Source organism: Pleurodeles waltl, chromosome 3_2 (genome assembly GCF_031143425.1).
Source record: "Pleurodeles waltl isolate 20211129_DDA chromosome 3_2, aPleWal1.hap1.20221129, whole genome shotgun sequence".
Taxonomy (NCBI): domain Eukaryota; kingdom Metazoa; phylum Chordata; class Amphibia; order Caudata; family Salamandridae; genus Pleurodeles; species Pleurodeles waltl.
The window spans coordinates 140,051,711-140,068,507 of NC_090441.1; positions in this window are offsets into that span (position 1 = coordinate 140,051,711).

Below are 16,797 nucleotides of genomic sequence, written 5' to 3' on the forward strand. Positions count from 1 at the left end.
ACTGTTTAATCTCACCTCTCTCACATCCCCCCTTCATGAGCTGACTAAATCTAATGCTATCTAGGAATGGGGCCCCTCACAAGATAAGGCTTTCCAAACAACCAAAGATGCACTTTCAGAGAACACAACACAGGCCTATTTTGACCCATGCCTCAAATGTGAACAGTCTGTGAATGCTAACACCACAGGTCTTGGGTCTGTGCTCTTGCAAAAGCAAGGCAGGGGTGAATGGGCCCTGGTAGCATATTCCAGTTGTGCTTTAACCAAAACAGTATTCCCATACCTAGACGGGAGCTATCACAATTCACAGCGGGTGTTGCTAATTCCACACCTACCTCCATGGACACTCATTTACGGTTTATTCTGATCATAAACCCCTCTTTCTGCTCTTTACTGGGCCCTCCTCCAAGCCACATCAGAGGATTGAAAAATGGATCCTTCAACTTCAAATACTGCTTCTTGATAGTCTATTGGCCAGAGGATCAGAACCCGGCACATTATCTCTCCAGCCATGCCAGACCTGCCACTGTGGATGAGGAATAATAAAACAGAGGAGGTAGAGGAATATGTGAAGCTGGTTTTTGAAAGATTGCAACCAGTACCCATTTCTCTATCAGATAGCAACAAAGAAACAAAAAAAGATGAGTGCCACCATCTGGCAATGATTGTGGTGGCATCCTTTAACTGGGACAAAGTGGTCAGAAATCTGTCCCATTGCACCACAGAGGCAGGACAGACCCTGGCATCCCTACAGCATGTCCATAATGAGATAGCTGTTTCTCTGAAGGATGCCTGCTGCAAGGGCCTCATCTAGTGATCTTGAGGAAACTTCAGCAACGCGTAGTGGATTCCAGCAACTCTGCACATCAAGACATCATGAGAACGAAGTACCGATTCTGGTGCAAATTATGGTTCCCCTTCTTCAACTGTCTGATAGAACAGACTGTCAACCAATGTTCTATGTGCCAAACAGCCAGCCCGCTGAGTCAACAGCACCCATCATTAATATGCCCATGTCTCCTTTTCCCTGACATCAAGCTATTGCTGACTTCGGCAGTCTCCCAGATGGACAGCATATGCTAGTCATAATTGATGAATCCACAATATATCCAGAAGTAGAGGTTGTTGAACCAGTAATGGCTAGCCAGATGATTCTTTGCCTAGAAAAGATCATGCCCCCCCCCATGGTCTTCTACAAGAACTCCGCACAGACAATGGATCTCTATTCTCCAGCCAACAGTTTGCAGGAGATGTGACGTTGAGGAACATTTGGTACCAGGTAATCTCATCTAAGTGGCACCAAGCAAACAGAGAAGTGGCGCACTTCAAAAGAACTTTAAATAAAACCTTTTGCATTGCACTGGCTGAAGGACAGGATTTGGAATGTGCCCTGTATGCATTCCTAAGGGAATACAGACTTACTCGCCATAACACCACACAAGTCAGTCCCAGTGCATTTTGAATCAGTCAAGCAGTGGGTGACAACATCTCTCATATGGAGTCCCCTCTGCCATAAGAAACAAATTGACAGGTGCCCTGCAAGGAGTGGAAGATTCAAAATGCCAAAATGTTTTCCAAGTGAAAAGCATACCACTGACTCCTGCAAGTAGTCGATATGGTTCTAGTCAAAGGTCAACACTCGAGAAGTAAGTTCCATTTCCCATTTGAGCCTACTCCGTGGAAAGTAACCAGAGTGCAGGGAACAATGGTCACAGTCATCAGGGGCAGAGAGACAGTCACCAGAAATATTGTGTTCCTTAAACTCTACAAGCCTGCGAGTAGTCTTGCTGAAGAGAATGATTGATCACCCAAAGATGATGATAATCTGGATCCTGATGTCGAAATTTCAGAGGAAATGTGACAGTGAACTACCAGTTTGGCAGAGAATTTGAAAGAGGGGCATGAGGTGCCAGAGCAAGGACAGGAGTCTCTGACAGATGTTGAGCAGGCACTCAATCCTACAGAAAAATGTTTCCATCCTGAGCACATCATCAGAGGCATGTGCACAAGAGTCTTGAGGTACTAGCTCAGGCCGAATCCAGTGGTATCAACAAAACTGAAAGATTTTGTTCTAGATTGACTGACTGTTTAATGAGCTCTGTTATGCAGTGTTTTTATGTATTTCTACCTCTTTAGACTTTCATCTGACATACACCATAAGTTGTTGATACCTTCTTTTGGAACATATTTGTTTGGTTTATTTGTAGTCTTCTACTGTTTGGGGTGAGTTTTCATGTTGTGCTAGGTGGGAGGTGCCATGTCATGAGTCAGTAAGAGGAGTTTCAGGACAAGACCCCTCACATGCATGCATTATGGTTCCAACGATTATGTAGGGACCCAAGTTATCAAAGACCCTGATGGCCGCCCTCTGGAGTTAGTTTGCGGCCATTGCCTGTATTGTGCATTAGCTCTATCCAGCAGACCCACGGCCAGGGCAGGCCTTGTCACACGGGCAATACCTGGTCACAGCCACACACACACCATTGACATAAAAGAGCCTATGTATTGGCAGGTTGTATGACTTTTTATGACCTCGTACATATAGTGTAAGGCAATGCAGTGCAAGGCACTGTGTTGCCTTACACTGCACCTGGGAGGTGTGCCATGAGCAACACGCAATGGATTTTGACACATTCCCAAATGTACAAGGTTTCGTATTCCTAGGAATGGGAAAAAGCCTCTGCCTCCCCTTGGGAGGCGTAAGGGAGACGTAATGTGGAGAAATACCTTAATATCTATTTGGATAATCATTTTCCCATGTGTGCTCCATTGTGCAGCACACATAGAATAAATATAAAGGCTCTCATCATTGTTGCTGTGCAGGAAGGTGTCCTTTTCTGCTCAAACACAATCATCCCTGCAAACCAGACACCCTTGCACCATGGCAGCCCATTGTGCCCCAGCGCAGGGGAAAAGGACAGGAATGCACATTATCTTGTAGCTACATTGCATTCCTGCCCTTTTCTGTTGAAGCAGGACAGCTCAGCAAGAAGGCTTGTGGCGCTGCCATTCATCAAAAGATTGTACATATGTCACACAACATGAACATGACACAAATTCATATACACCAAACATATATTCTACAATAGTCTAATGCAATGCACGTATCCATGCACTTCTTTACATGGATTTCAAAACACAGTACACCATAAGCACACACTTGCACCATTGCATTAAAAAAACGCACACATTTGCTTAAAGCGCAGTGCATTGTGCAAATCTGACGCGTCCCAGCAGATGCATCGGAATTCCTGCATGGTGCATTGTAAGGCCTTGTGCAAATTTCACGCATTAGCTATGTATCAATTGGATGCATGAAAAAAACAACGCATTTGCTAAAAACGTGAGGCATCCACCCAGAAAATGATGCAATGACTCCAGCATGCTGCAAACAAGGAAGTGAGGAGTTAGTTTTACTTTGCCTCAAAGTCTTTCTGTCTGGCCTTGTTGGAGGTTGTGTTGTGGCTGTGCCGGAGTGTGTGTGGGTGTTTTTTGTGAATTGTTGTTGTCTGTGCTGTTCCTGTACTGTTCCTGTAGTTTTAAATTGTGTACTGCAAGTGTTTCTCAGATTGTTTTGTATTGTTGGGTGTCTGTCATTTGGGGTTTAATTGTAGTTGAGTTTTTTTTTTTAGTTATATATATTTTTGGGGAGGGCAATATCCCGCAAGGGAAGGGCAAAGAACATGAATGTCCAGGAGCTTAGAGGTTTCCTGTAGCTTGTGTCCCATTAGCTGCCAAACATGATTGCAAGTGGTAGAAGGGTTAGACAGGGCTACCCCACACAGCAATGGAAGAACCAGTGGGAAAGGGTGCAGAAACACATGCAACAAATGTATGAGATTGAGCAGACGGTACACCAACTGAAGCATTGCTGGGCCGATGTGGTGAGCTGTGAGCGTGACCTGCTGCACTACAGTGCCATCGAAGTTGGGGATGAAGTTGGTAAGTACACATATTTTGTGATAACTTACCTGTGTGTTCATTGCCTAAAAATGTATTTGGTTTATACTTTAAGGGACATATTTATGTACCTTTTGATGCAAGGCAACACCGAAAGCTTTCTTGCTGCGCTTCCCTGAGTCAAAATATGGAGCATTCATGTCATAACCCTTGCACAGACGCACAATTGGCTGCCATAAGTCAACACAGGCACCCTTGCACCATAGTGCAAGAGTGTCTGTGTTGCTGGGATGATTGTGTTTGTGCAGGAAGAGACACCGTCATACACATAAACATTCCTAAATGGTATTTCCTTATTCTTATGTGTGCTGCAGCAGATTTTTTATGTATTCCTAGGATTACAAAACCTTGTAAATGTGGGAATGTGCCAAAATACATGGATGTTGCATTGGAACACCAACCACAACACCCATGGAACGCCTCTTTGACACAAAGTGAGGCAAGGCAGCAAATTGTGTTGCTTTGTCTTACTCCATCTACAAGGTCATGAAAAAAAAACAAAGTGGCCTTGCATGGCCTTGTAGATATGGGTGTGAAGCCTGCCCTGTAGGTACATCAAAAGAATCACACAGTAGTTCAAGACGCCTTTAATCATGGCCCTAAGTGTCAAACATATGTGTATGCACAAAAGATTTATACCCTTGCTAAACTACGGGACACATATCCCATTTTATTGCACAAAGTCACACTGAAAGAAATCTTGCTGTGCTGCTCTGTGTAAAGTAAAAGTGCAGGTATGTGCCATATATATCACATATGAAACATTCTTGACCTTTTGCCCTTCACTGTTGCCCAATGTTTTGGCACGCACAAATCTAGCAAGCATGTCAGCATTTTTTACCAGAATGCACTTGAACAGGAAGGGACACCTTGAAGCACAAAGACATTCAGAGGAGTTGTTCCACTTTTGCAGTGTGTGCATTATAATGCAGAACACAAAGAGTACTGAAGAAAATTGAGATAGATGATGATGCTTATGCTAGCTATGCCTTCCCTGGGTAAGGCACCCGGTGATGAGGCGTTACTTGCTCTGCATTGTCAGTGAAACCTGAGAAGATTTAGAAAACCATACCTGTTGTGTAGGTCAGCAATTGCAATGTTAAAGGTATGACTCCCTCATATAGAATAGTGATATGCTGCACTTTTTCACAGCCTTGCCTCACTCCATACATCTGATTGCATGTCAAGCCATGCAGGGTGGCATGGCATTGCCTCATAGACATGACTGAGAGGGCTGAACCACTGGAGTGCTTCTCATAATTCTCACTTCTGTTGATCATGCCTCTTGTAAATGACTCCGGATGTCTGTTACAGGAGACACCACACATCTGAAGTTAGCTCGTACATGTTGTTAAATGTTGTATATATCATCTTTGGAGGTGCACAGGACATATATAAAAAATCTCAGGTACTATGCAGCACTGACAGATACTGATGTCAGCTTTGTTAGGGAATACGAATGGCCACTGTGTGATGTGTCAAGCTGAGTTATGGACATGTAAAGCTGTGAGAAAGGCACAGGAATTATAATACCTTGCAGAGTGTCATATGTGAGTGAATTATGTGAACAGAGCCAGGAAAGTCAGCTACCCTTGGGACATTCTGGACTAGTAAGGTATTTCGAATGTTAACACAAGCTGCCCAACAGATGCATGTTGAGGCACATCCAATATGTGTCCACTACAAGCTGCCTTACCAATTTGTGTAGAGTATGCATGTGAACTGAGAATTTAGAATCTTTGCAAACTGAAAACCAACATTGCAAAATGCTATTCATATCTACTGTGCTTAACATGCCCACAGTGTTTATGTTCACCAATCACAGTGCAATGTTTCATGTTATGTCTAATAGATGGACCCAAGCCACAGACAGTTGGAGAGATTGAAAGCTTCATGCCCCAGATTTTACCATTGAGTGTCATCTTGAATGGTTATTGTATAGTTCAAGGATTGTGTTTGATGTAGGATGCTGTGTGCAATGCCAGTTTCAGTGTGTATCCCAGACACGAATCCCCATATTTACTAGTGGCCTACGCCACTGGTGTGTGATGTTTTGTGATGTACCAGAGGCGCAGGCTGCAGAGCTATATCTACAAGACCACAGCACGCTAGTTTGTATGGCTCTACATGGCCTGGTAGATATGGAGTAAGGCAACACAGTGCACATCACTGCGTTACATCACTGGGCTTCAGAATGGCATTTCCATGAGTGTTGCGCATTGGTGTGCCCATGCAACACTCAAGAATTTTGATTCATTCCCAGATTTACAAGGTTTTATAAACCTGGGAACGTGTCAATAGTGTACACCTCCCCTGGGGTGGGATGAAGGTGGTGTAACAGGGAGAAAAAAAATTAGTTGTTCACATATTTTATGTTTTATATTTGTGCTGCATTCTGTTCCATACATAGTAGGACGATATTGCCTCCATTGATTATTTTTTTGTCAAGGAAGGTGTCCCCTCCTGCACAAAACCATTTATCCCTGCAACACTGGCACACTTGCATTATGGTGCAATGATGCCTGCGTTTGGGCATGGCAGCGATTTGTGCACCAGCGCAGGGGATAAGGGCAGAAAGCACATTATCTTGTAGATATGGCACATTCATGCCCTTTTGTTTTGACACAGGACAGCACAGTAAGATGGCTAGTGGGGCTAGACGGTGGCAAATCATTGGAAACATGGCCCAAAGTAAGCATATATCATATGAAGGTCATATTTGTAAGCCACATCTACTTTTTTGTTTGTGCAGTTGCATCTGACTATTGGCAGAGTGTATATATTGCCAATACCTGATGGACAGCATGATGGGTGGCCTGGGATAGGAGCAATGAACAAAACTGCATAATTAGTGATTACATGTTATAGTGTATTCTTATTTGAGCATGGCAGGGGAAGGTAACACTTCTAGATGCACGTAACATGGTTGATGACATTGCATTCTCTGACAAACTTGTTTGGCACGTCCACAGAGGAGGGGGTGAATGGCACAACAGTAAGGAGAGGTAAGGAGAGGAATTATGTGGCCTATCTTTGTCAGTAAAGAAAAGGCAGGCATGGTGTCTTAATGTGAGCAGTTATAAAAGGCACTCCGGTGTGTGTCACAGGCCCATACCAGAATCAGGTGTCACCAATCCGCACATAGCATAGCGTTTGAAGACCCACCCTCATGTAGTGTAATGTGCCCCGCAAACAGAAAAGACAACACTACATCCGGGGACAACACTTCAGCCACATCCGGCTTGTTGGTAAAGCCTCTAAGGCAATGAAAAGGAGACATAGTGAGGAGGTTGCCTCTAGAAAATGGACATCACCACTAAGGACCTCATGAAAAAAGGCAAGCCAACAAAATCAAGAGATGACAGTGCAGACCAAAGGTGATCAGTGGAACCCATTACCAGCACATCACATAGCCATCCAACTGGACCAGCATTGTTACCAGCTAAAACTACCGGACGGATGAGTAATGAGAAATGATGCTGAAAGATATTTCAGACCTGAAATACAGGGTAACTGTACTGGCATATAAGATGGACTATGTACTCCAGTTGTTGCAGAAAATTAGTCAAGATGTTAAAAAACCCTCTAAACCATAAAGAACCACCTCATACAATTGTGTTCTTCCCAATGTAGCTAGTTGTTGTAAGGTTAATAAGGTTTGAAAAGCTAAGTATAGGTTTAGTTAGTGTAGATGCAGTGTAGGTTTCGTTTTTCCTATTTTATAGGTCGGGTGGGTACAGTTTTAGTGGGCAGGGGTGTGTTGGGAGTTTGGTGGGGGTTGATGTATTCTATATGTGTATATAATATAAAAAAACAAAAACACATTTAAAAAAATCTTTGTAAAAATAGTTTAGATAGATAGATAGATAGATAGATAGATAGATAGAGAGATAGATAGATATCTTTGTTTAGGCTTTTATGTGTAGAGTATGTTGTTTCTGTATGTAGATGTGTTATAAGGTGAGTAGAGGGATTGATGTTTAGCCTGTTATGTTATATGTTAGATAAGTTCGGGTATTTTTAGATGTTTTAGTAGAAGTTAGTGTAGGTACGATAGCTTAGTTTAGAAGAGGTATAGTGTTATTTGAGTAGGTTAAGGTAGTGTAGGTAGGATATTTAGACAGGATCTGTTAAATTTTGCATAAAACAACTTTTAAATCAACATAAGAGTCTAGCTCATGTTTTCGGGGTAGGTTTTTTGTATGTGCCTACATAATGGTAACTACATGCCTTTGGTTTTGTTTGCATTGTTTGTTTTAGATATGTGTGACTTGGGAAATACATATGGAGAGGAATCTGCCATGTTCAGCAGGGAATTACCTTATGATGGGTGAACAATTGGTGCTATGTAAGTGACACTGTTAATGTAAAAGGGTAGACAGAACAAGCCATGATTTTTGGCTTCATTTCTCTGTGTATCTGTCTCATGTTTTGTTTGATTGTGAACCATGGTCAACTATCTGGACACTCCATGGTAAACACTGTTTGTCAGGAAATTACTCACTGATGTTTCCCTCATTTGCTTGTCACAGCACGGATAGGGTCCCCACCAGGACTGCTGCTTCTTTCACCCTCTACATTGACAACATGTGACAAGTTTGTGAGCTTGGGTGACAACAAACTATTTTACAGACACATAAGGTTAACCTCACCAAAGCATATATTTATACTTTTTGAATGCCGCATTTGCGCCACTTTTTGACGCAAAGGCGGTGCAAACTTACAAAATAAAATTGTATTTTGTAATTTTGCGCCGGTTTTGCGTCAAAAAATGACTCCTAAAGACATACAACACACCAATTTGTTTTTGTACATTTACTTACATGTGCAACGTTGTTTACATCACAGGCAAAGTTGTTGCAGAAACTCCCGCAAACTACTTTTTGCCATTGAATGTCCAGGCAGACTACCCCTGCGTGAACCCCTGCATGTGTCATGGGGAGTAGAGGAGTGTTTCAGTTATGAGGAGAGTTAACATTTGCCATTAGGGAAGACCAAATTGACAGTACAGGCATGGTTGAGGTCAACTGATGGGACAAAAAAATAGGTGTTGTTACCAGTAGTGAAGTTTGGTGGCATAATTATGAGCACTGGGTAAAGAAGAAAGTGGCGTCTTGGCATAGAGTGTCTGCCATGGTCTCCATCCCCACCCGCATCACATCTAGGGACATATTTATACTTTTTGACGCAAAACATCAGGGCCAGAATACATGGCTCCACAGTCTACAGCAGCATTTCTGTCTGCCAAGCGGTGAGGCAGCAATGCACTGACTATCCTGCTGGTTTGTCAACAGAGTTCAAAGGTCACAGTGGTAGGCACACATAATGGCAATGTATGTGCCCTGCTTCTGCTCCATGGACTTCAGGATCTTATGTGTAGCCTCCAGCTCTGTGGCAACCTTGCTGGTGTCACTTTAACAGGGCAGTTGTTAATGCCTCTACCTCATAACACCAGCGGTATCAGTCAGGTACTGCCGTAGTCCACAGTGTGGAGTGTAGGTGCTTCCTATAGCAGAGAAGGTGAACTTATTTGGACTGAGGCACCTATGGACTGCCTCTAGAGTGTCTGCCATGGTCTCCATCCCCACCCGCATCACATCTAGGGACATATTTATACTTTTTGACGCAAAACTGCGCTAACGCAGTTTTGCGTCAAAAAAATTAGCGCCGGCTAACGCCATTCTGAAGCGCCATGCGGGCGCGTATTTAATCAATGACGTTAGCCGGCATTAGCCGCCGGCGCTGCCTGGTGTGCGTGGAAAAAAAACGACGTACACCAGGCAGCGCCGGCGTAGGGGGATATGGAGCTTGGGCGTCAAAAAATGGGGCAAGTCAGGCTGAGGCAAATTTTTCGCCTCAACCCGATTTGCGCCATTTTATTCGACTCCCAACCCCCATAGAAATGACTCCTGTCTTAGCAAAGACAGGAGTCATGCCCCCTTGCCCAATGGCCATGCCCAGGGGACTTATGTCCCCTGGGAATGGTCATTGGGCATAGTGGCATGTAGGGGGGCACAAATCAGGCCCCCCTATGCCACAAAAAAATAAAAATAATAATACTTACCGGAACTTACCTTAATGTCCCTGGGATGGGTCCCTCCAGCCTTGGGTGTCCTCCTGGGGTGGGCAAGGGTGGCAGGGGGTGTCCCTGGGGGCATGGAGGGCACCTCTGGGCTCCTTCAGAGCCCACAGGTCCCTTAACGCCTGGCTTTTCCAGGCGCTAAAAAACGGCGCAAAAGCGGCCGTACGTCATTTTTTTTGACCCGCCCAATCCCGGGCGTGAATTTTGCCCGGGAGTGTAAATACGGCGCACATGCCTCGGAGTAAATTTTTTAGACGGGAACGCCTACCTTGCATATCATTAACGCAAAGTAGGTGTCCACGCTAAAAAATGACGCAAACTCCATGGACTTTGGCGCTAGACGCGTCTAACGCCAAAGTATAAATATGGAGTTAGTTTTGCGTTGGAATTGCGGCAAAAAAAACGACGCAATTCTGGTGCAAACGGAGTATAAATATGCCCCCTAGTGTCTCTGCTTGGACTCTTACCACCCACCATTGGAAAGCTACTTAGAGATCCTCAGAATCCAGGGCTGGGGCTGGTGTAGCAGGTTGTGGTTGTTGTGTGTTGGGTGGATCCTCTGGAGACCCTGCAACACTGTTGGCCCCTCCTGCAACTGGAGAAGGTGTGTCAAGGGAGCCCAGGAGTTCCCAGATGGTGTCTTGATGAAGGGTGGGCAGGCTGTCATCCTCAGCCAGGCTGTCATCCTGGACAGGCAGATGCTTAGGAGGTGTAGGTACATTCTCTGCAATGAGAGAGTGCGATATTAAGCATGCCCTTTGCCAGATGTTGACCTAGCTAAACAGTTTGACTATATGATTTAGTATTCTTTGGCTTTATAGACAGCATTTTTGTCTAGGATGTAGATTACAAATAGTCTTAGAGTACAAGTTGCACTGTATTTCGATTTTAAATGACATACAACCAGTTTGTGACCAGACAGTGTTTTACACTCATGTAACATATTGCAACATTGTTTCACAGGGCACTGGCCATACCATTCATGAACATAGGTAAGGACATCTTGTCTACATGTCAAGTTGATTTGCATTGGTTGACAGGATTCCTAGGGTGAATGTTTTCAGACATGTTGAATCCACTGTGATTCTGATTACAACTAGTCCCCAGGTTGGCTTCATATCATGTGGCAGTATTCATCCCACTGCTCCTCTGCATGAGATTTGGCTCTGCTAATAATGCTGTTATAATCCAGCAATCTGGGTTTCACACTGCACTCTATGAGACTCTGCCATGTCGTGCTGGCTACCATGCACATCATGGCCCATATTTACAAGCAGCCTGCGCCACCAGTGCATTGCTTTTTGTGACGCAACAGTGGCATAGGCTGCTGACCCATATCGACAAGGCCACTCACAGCCATTTTGAGTGGTCTCTCCTGGCTTTGTCGATATGACTTTGTGTCAGGGAGGCATTTCCATGGGTGTTGCCTGGGTGTTCCCATGGAACATCCCTGGATTTTGACGCATTCCCAGATTGACAAGGTTTTGTAAACCGGGGAATGTGTCAAAAGCCTACGCCAACTCAGGGATGGCATAAGAGTGACACAACAGGGAGGAAATTGCCTCCATTGATTGTTTTTGTGCAGGAAGGTGTCCTTTGGCATGTTAGACATTTGTGCAGCATCGTTGGGGAGAGGACATAAATGTGACATATATTGTAGATACAGTGCATTTCTGACCTTTCACTGTGGTGCAGGGCAGCACAGCAAGCTACTTGCTGCACCACCCTGAAACATAGGCCTTGTAAATATGGCCCTAGGAATTTTGGTAGCACTGACAGTCATCCAAGTTGATACTTGATATATTTGAGTTTCAGCATAGGGTGACACATCCTTCAACTAAATGTATTTAACTTGGATATGTGCATGCCTCCTCTACAGCTAATCTTTTTAGGTCAGGAATAGTACTTGCTACTCCACAATGATATCCCCCAGGTCAATCATTTACTCTCATGTTCCCACAACACAGACAATATGTTTGACCATGTGCTAAATCCTAACATGTCTGGCTCTCTTTGATTGAGGACTATAGTCTAATCTATACCCCACATGGTAGTAGTGCTGGAAATGGTAACATGTATCTAACTGTTTTTGCAACTTCACTGATGCCATCCACCTCAGTGTCCAAACATGACCAACTCCTGCCCTTTGTGTTGGTGGGCTATTTTTAAATGTCTGCTGACAGATCTATGTTTCACATGATACAACTGGGACATTTCTGGCAATTTGAAACAATTTATGTTCATAAACCCTCCTGCCTGATGCTGCGTCTTCACCTAGGACAACATCTCATATACGCAATGTCCTATTCTGTGTTGTCCTTTCCCAGCTGCAACAAAAGTGTGACATTGTCAGACACAGCAGTGCATAAGTATTGTCTAGCTTAACGTTCAGGACACATATCTATTTAGTTATACTTTGCTATCCACTGTCTCACCATTCAGACATAGTGGCAGTTTCACCTACACAGACATCACTTACAAGCTTTAGGGGGTATATTTGCATGCCCCTAGCATCACCAGAGCATCACTATTTTTGAAACTCCAGCGATGCACTGTGCTGGCCTATGTTTACAAGGCCAAGGAAAGCCACCTTTCGTGTCTTTTCGTGTCCTTGTAATCATGGCCCACTTTCACACATTACTCTGGGACTCATATACCAGGCCCTAGCGGCACACTGCGCCACTGGAGCATAATTTTCTTTTACGCTCCAGTGGTGCACTGTGCCAGCCTGCAGTGGCCACACAAAGCCACCTTGATTGGCTTTTCATGGCCTTGTAAATATAGACCTCCTTCACGCATGACACTGCATGAAAAGGGTGTTCCATAGGAGTTGCATGGGGTGTTTACATTTACAAGTCTGGGAATGCGTCAGATTCCTACACCACCACAAGGGTGGTGTAAGAGTGATGCAATGAGGAGACATTTCTTTATTTCTCAACGTTTTGCATCCTGCAGCACACATAGAAAAAGGAAAGCGCCTCTTGTGATTGTTTTTGTGCCAGAAGGTGTCCCATCCCGCACAAAAACAATCATCCCCACAACACAGGCACCATGGTGCATAGGCGCAGGGCAGCAATTTGTGCACCAGCACAGGGGGAGAGGACAGAAATGTGCAATATCTTGTAGATACAGCACCTTGCTGCCTTTCTGTTTGGAGACAGAACAGAACAACAAGAATGCTTACCACAATGCCCTGTGTCAGTAATTTGTAAATATGGTTCTCACTTTGTGCATTGCACTTACATGTCCCACAATGCACAAGATAGGATGGCATATTACTGCACATTCAAATTGTTATGAGTACATGTGATGGAGCCTGTCTGACCTGTGCAACATACAGTATTACTGGCAGTGTGAGTGACCTTTTAGTGGCATTTGACAGGACATATCCAGAAACCTGCACCACGCCCTGCATACAGCACAGCATAGGCTTGGAACCTAGGTAGTGGGAGTATATACCTTGCATTTGTGGCACCCATTGACCATTATGGATACTCACCCTCTGCTGGTGCTTGTTACTCGTGTGCTGCACTATCTTGGCTGCGTACTCCAACCACTAACTCATTTGGGATGACAACTGCCACATGCTCCTCAAAGGCATTCAGCTTCTTCTGGAGCACAGGGCTCTTATCTCCAGTCTGCATTACTGTCTTCAAGTTCTTTGCAAGTATCTCCTTTGTCCGGGCACCTATAATCATGCCAGCACTTCTTGCAATTGGTCCTACGAAGTTGACTTTCTCCACAATGGACTGACACATTGCCTGTTTCCTCCTTAAGGGCAATTTGGAGATGACAAAGATCCTGGTGTTGGTGCTGTGATACCTCCGTGATCAAGACGTCATTCTCCTCATCACTGAAGTTACACTTCCTCTTCCTCTTCCACTGGGAGTCTGTCCGGAGATCCTGGCTGGTGCTGGGGTGGTTTTCTCTGCTGCTACTGTCTGCTCCAATGGTGCCTTCTGTGGTGTTTGGCTTTTTTTGTGAATGTGTCTTTTCTGTAAACCTTTTGATGCTTTCCACACTAAAAAGAGATGCAAGGTTGATTTGCATCACTTTCTGTGCCGCAAGTCGACCCTGCATCACTTTTCCAGCAAGAGCGTCAGAATTCTTTATGACATGGAGCACAGGGATGAAGCATGTTTTTAGAGCAGACAGGATCCTTACGCCATGGTGCGCTGGATTGCAAATACGACACATTAATTGCGTACAATTCTGTATTTCTGGGGCACAAGTTTTTTTTTGATGCATCACTGATGCAACACAACGATGCGTCATTTCTTGTAAATATGGGCCTAAATGTTTATCAATAAAAGAAAGTCTGGGAGCCATAACAAGATCCAAAAACATATACACAGGATATACAAATGAGCCAGTACACAATAAGCAAGATGTTGGCTTAGGAAAATATCATAGAATCAATTGTGGGATCTTAATTACCCCCCTCGGGTGCCTTGGACGCAACGGTTACATCCTGGGCCGCACCACTTACGTCCAAGTAGAGGCTCTCTGGGGAAGCGCTAGCGCTCCTCCGGGGCCTCGCACCCCCTACCCATGACAGGAATAAAAGTGGAATTGCTTCCCCTTCCACCCCCGCTCCCCCGAGATCATCTGATGACATTAGCGCACAATTGCACTCTGACCTCATCAGAGGCCTGCCCCGCTGCGCTGGAAGCTCAGCTTTCAGCACCAATCAGAGGAGAAATGCTTTTGTGTTTCTCCTCCGATCATGTGGAGGGTCATAGAAAGGCATTAAAGGAAAGGAAATGCCTTTCCTTTCCTTTGATGTCTTTCTCAGCATTTTCTGCGAAATGCCCACTAGATACCAGGGAGTTTTTTATTTTTATTTGTATGCATAAAGGGAGCGGCCCCTTGGGCAAAGGCTGCTCACTAGGTGGGTAAATTATTTATAGGCCATTTCTGCCTCCCCTGGGGGTAGATCGGCCTATTATAATTAGGCTGATCTACACCCGGGGGGGGAGGGGTGTAGAAACCGCTAGACACCAGGGAGATATATATATTATTTTATATATGTTGGGAGCAACCCTATTATAATTAGGCTGATCTGTCCCCGGGGGAAGAAACCCCTAGATACCAGGATTATATATTATTTTTTGTTTATTTCATTTTTTAATATATGGGGAGCAACCCCTTAGACAAGGGTCGCTCCCCTTGGGGGATAAATTGTATTTAGGACATTTTCGCCCCCCTTGGGGGCAGATCGGCTTATTTTTATTAGGCCAATCGGCCCCAAGGGGGGCAGAACCACTAGACACCAGGGAATTTAATTTTTCGTGTCAATTTCACGCAAGGGGAGCGACCCCTTAGGCAAGGGTCGTTCCCCTGGGGGGCAAATTTATTTTAGGCCATTTCTGCCCCCCCTTGGGGGCAGATCGGCCTATTTTTATTAGGCCGATCTGCCCCCAAGAGGGGCAGAGACCACTAGGCACCGGGGATTGGTGTGTATGTGTGTGTTTTGTTTGGGGGGCAGCCCCTTGGGCAAGGGTCGCTCCCATGGGGGCACATTACTGTTGGCCATATCTGCCCCCCTTGAGGGCAGATCAGCCTATTTTTGGAAGGCCCATCTGCCCCCAAGGGGGGCAGAAAGCCCACCAGAGACCAGGAAAGATTTGTTTTTTAAATAAGATGGTGGGGGTATGGCCATACCCCCACCCCAAATAAATAGGGCCAAAGTTGTTCTGCCCACTAGTGGGCAGATGAAGCAATCACCCCTGATCCATACCACGGGGGCAGAATGTTTAGTAGATGCCAGGGAATTAAAAAACAAATAATATGGTGATTGCTACCAACCAGTATGAGCATGGTTATGCCCCAACCCAACTGAAGGGGTAACAGTCTTTCAGCTCTCTCCCCACACACTAAAACATCTTATGCCATGGCAAGCAAGAGAACATTTGATTATATTTTGGGTTTTGGTTTTACTTTTGGGCCATAAGAGCTTGGCTAACTCTCAAAATCGGCCCACTTGGAATGGTGGGGCTGCACTTTTTGGACTTTGGGATGCTGCCGTGTAGAAAAATCCACAAGACCTAGACACATCTGAAAACTAAACATCTGGGTGAGTCCAGGGTGGAGTGCTTCACATGCACCGGCACCATTTTCTTACCCACAATGCCCTGCAAACCTCCAACTTTACTGGAAATCACACATTTGTTCAAAATTTTTGTAATGGAACCTTCCGGAATCTGCAGGAATCCACTAAATTCCTACACCCTGCATTGTCTCATCTATACCGATAAAAATTATGCCCCACTTGTAAGCCTAAATTTTATTTTTTTCAAACTGCCCTTTTGGACCCGCTTTGGTTCCCCTCAATTTCGACACGTTTTTGGCTTTTCCCTGTCACAGGCACTTGGCCCATCTACACAAGTGAGGTATCATTTTTACCAGGGATACTGAGGGGAACAATGGGTGGTAGGAAATTTGTCCCGGTGCAGTGATCCCACACAGAAATATAGGAAGAATTTGATTTTTCAGCTGAATTTGTGGTTTGCTGAGGATTCGGGGTAAGAAAACACTGTGGGATCCACGCAGCTCACACCTCCCTGGACTCCCTCAGGTGTCTAACTTTCAGAAATGTCTGGGTTTGGTAGGTTTCCCTGTATGGCTGCTGAGCCCAGGACCAAAAATGCAGGTGCCCGTCATCCCTGCAAAAACAAGTAGTTTTGTATTTGATATTTTTGATGTGTCCACATAGTGTTTTAGGGCATTTCCTTTAGCGGGCACTAGGCCTACCC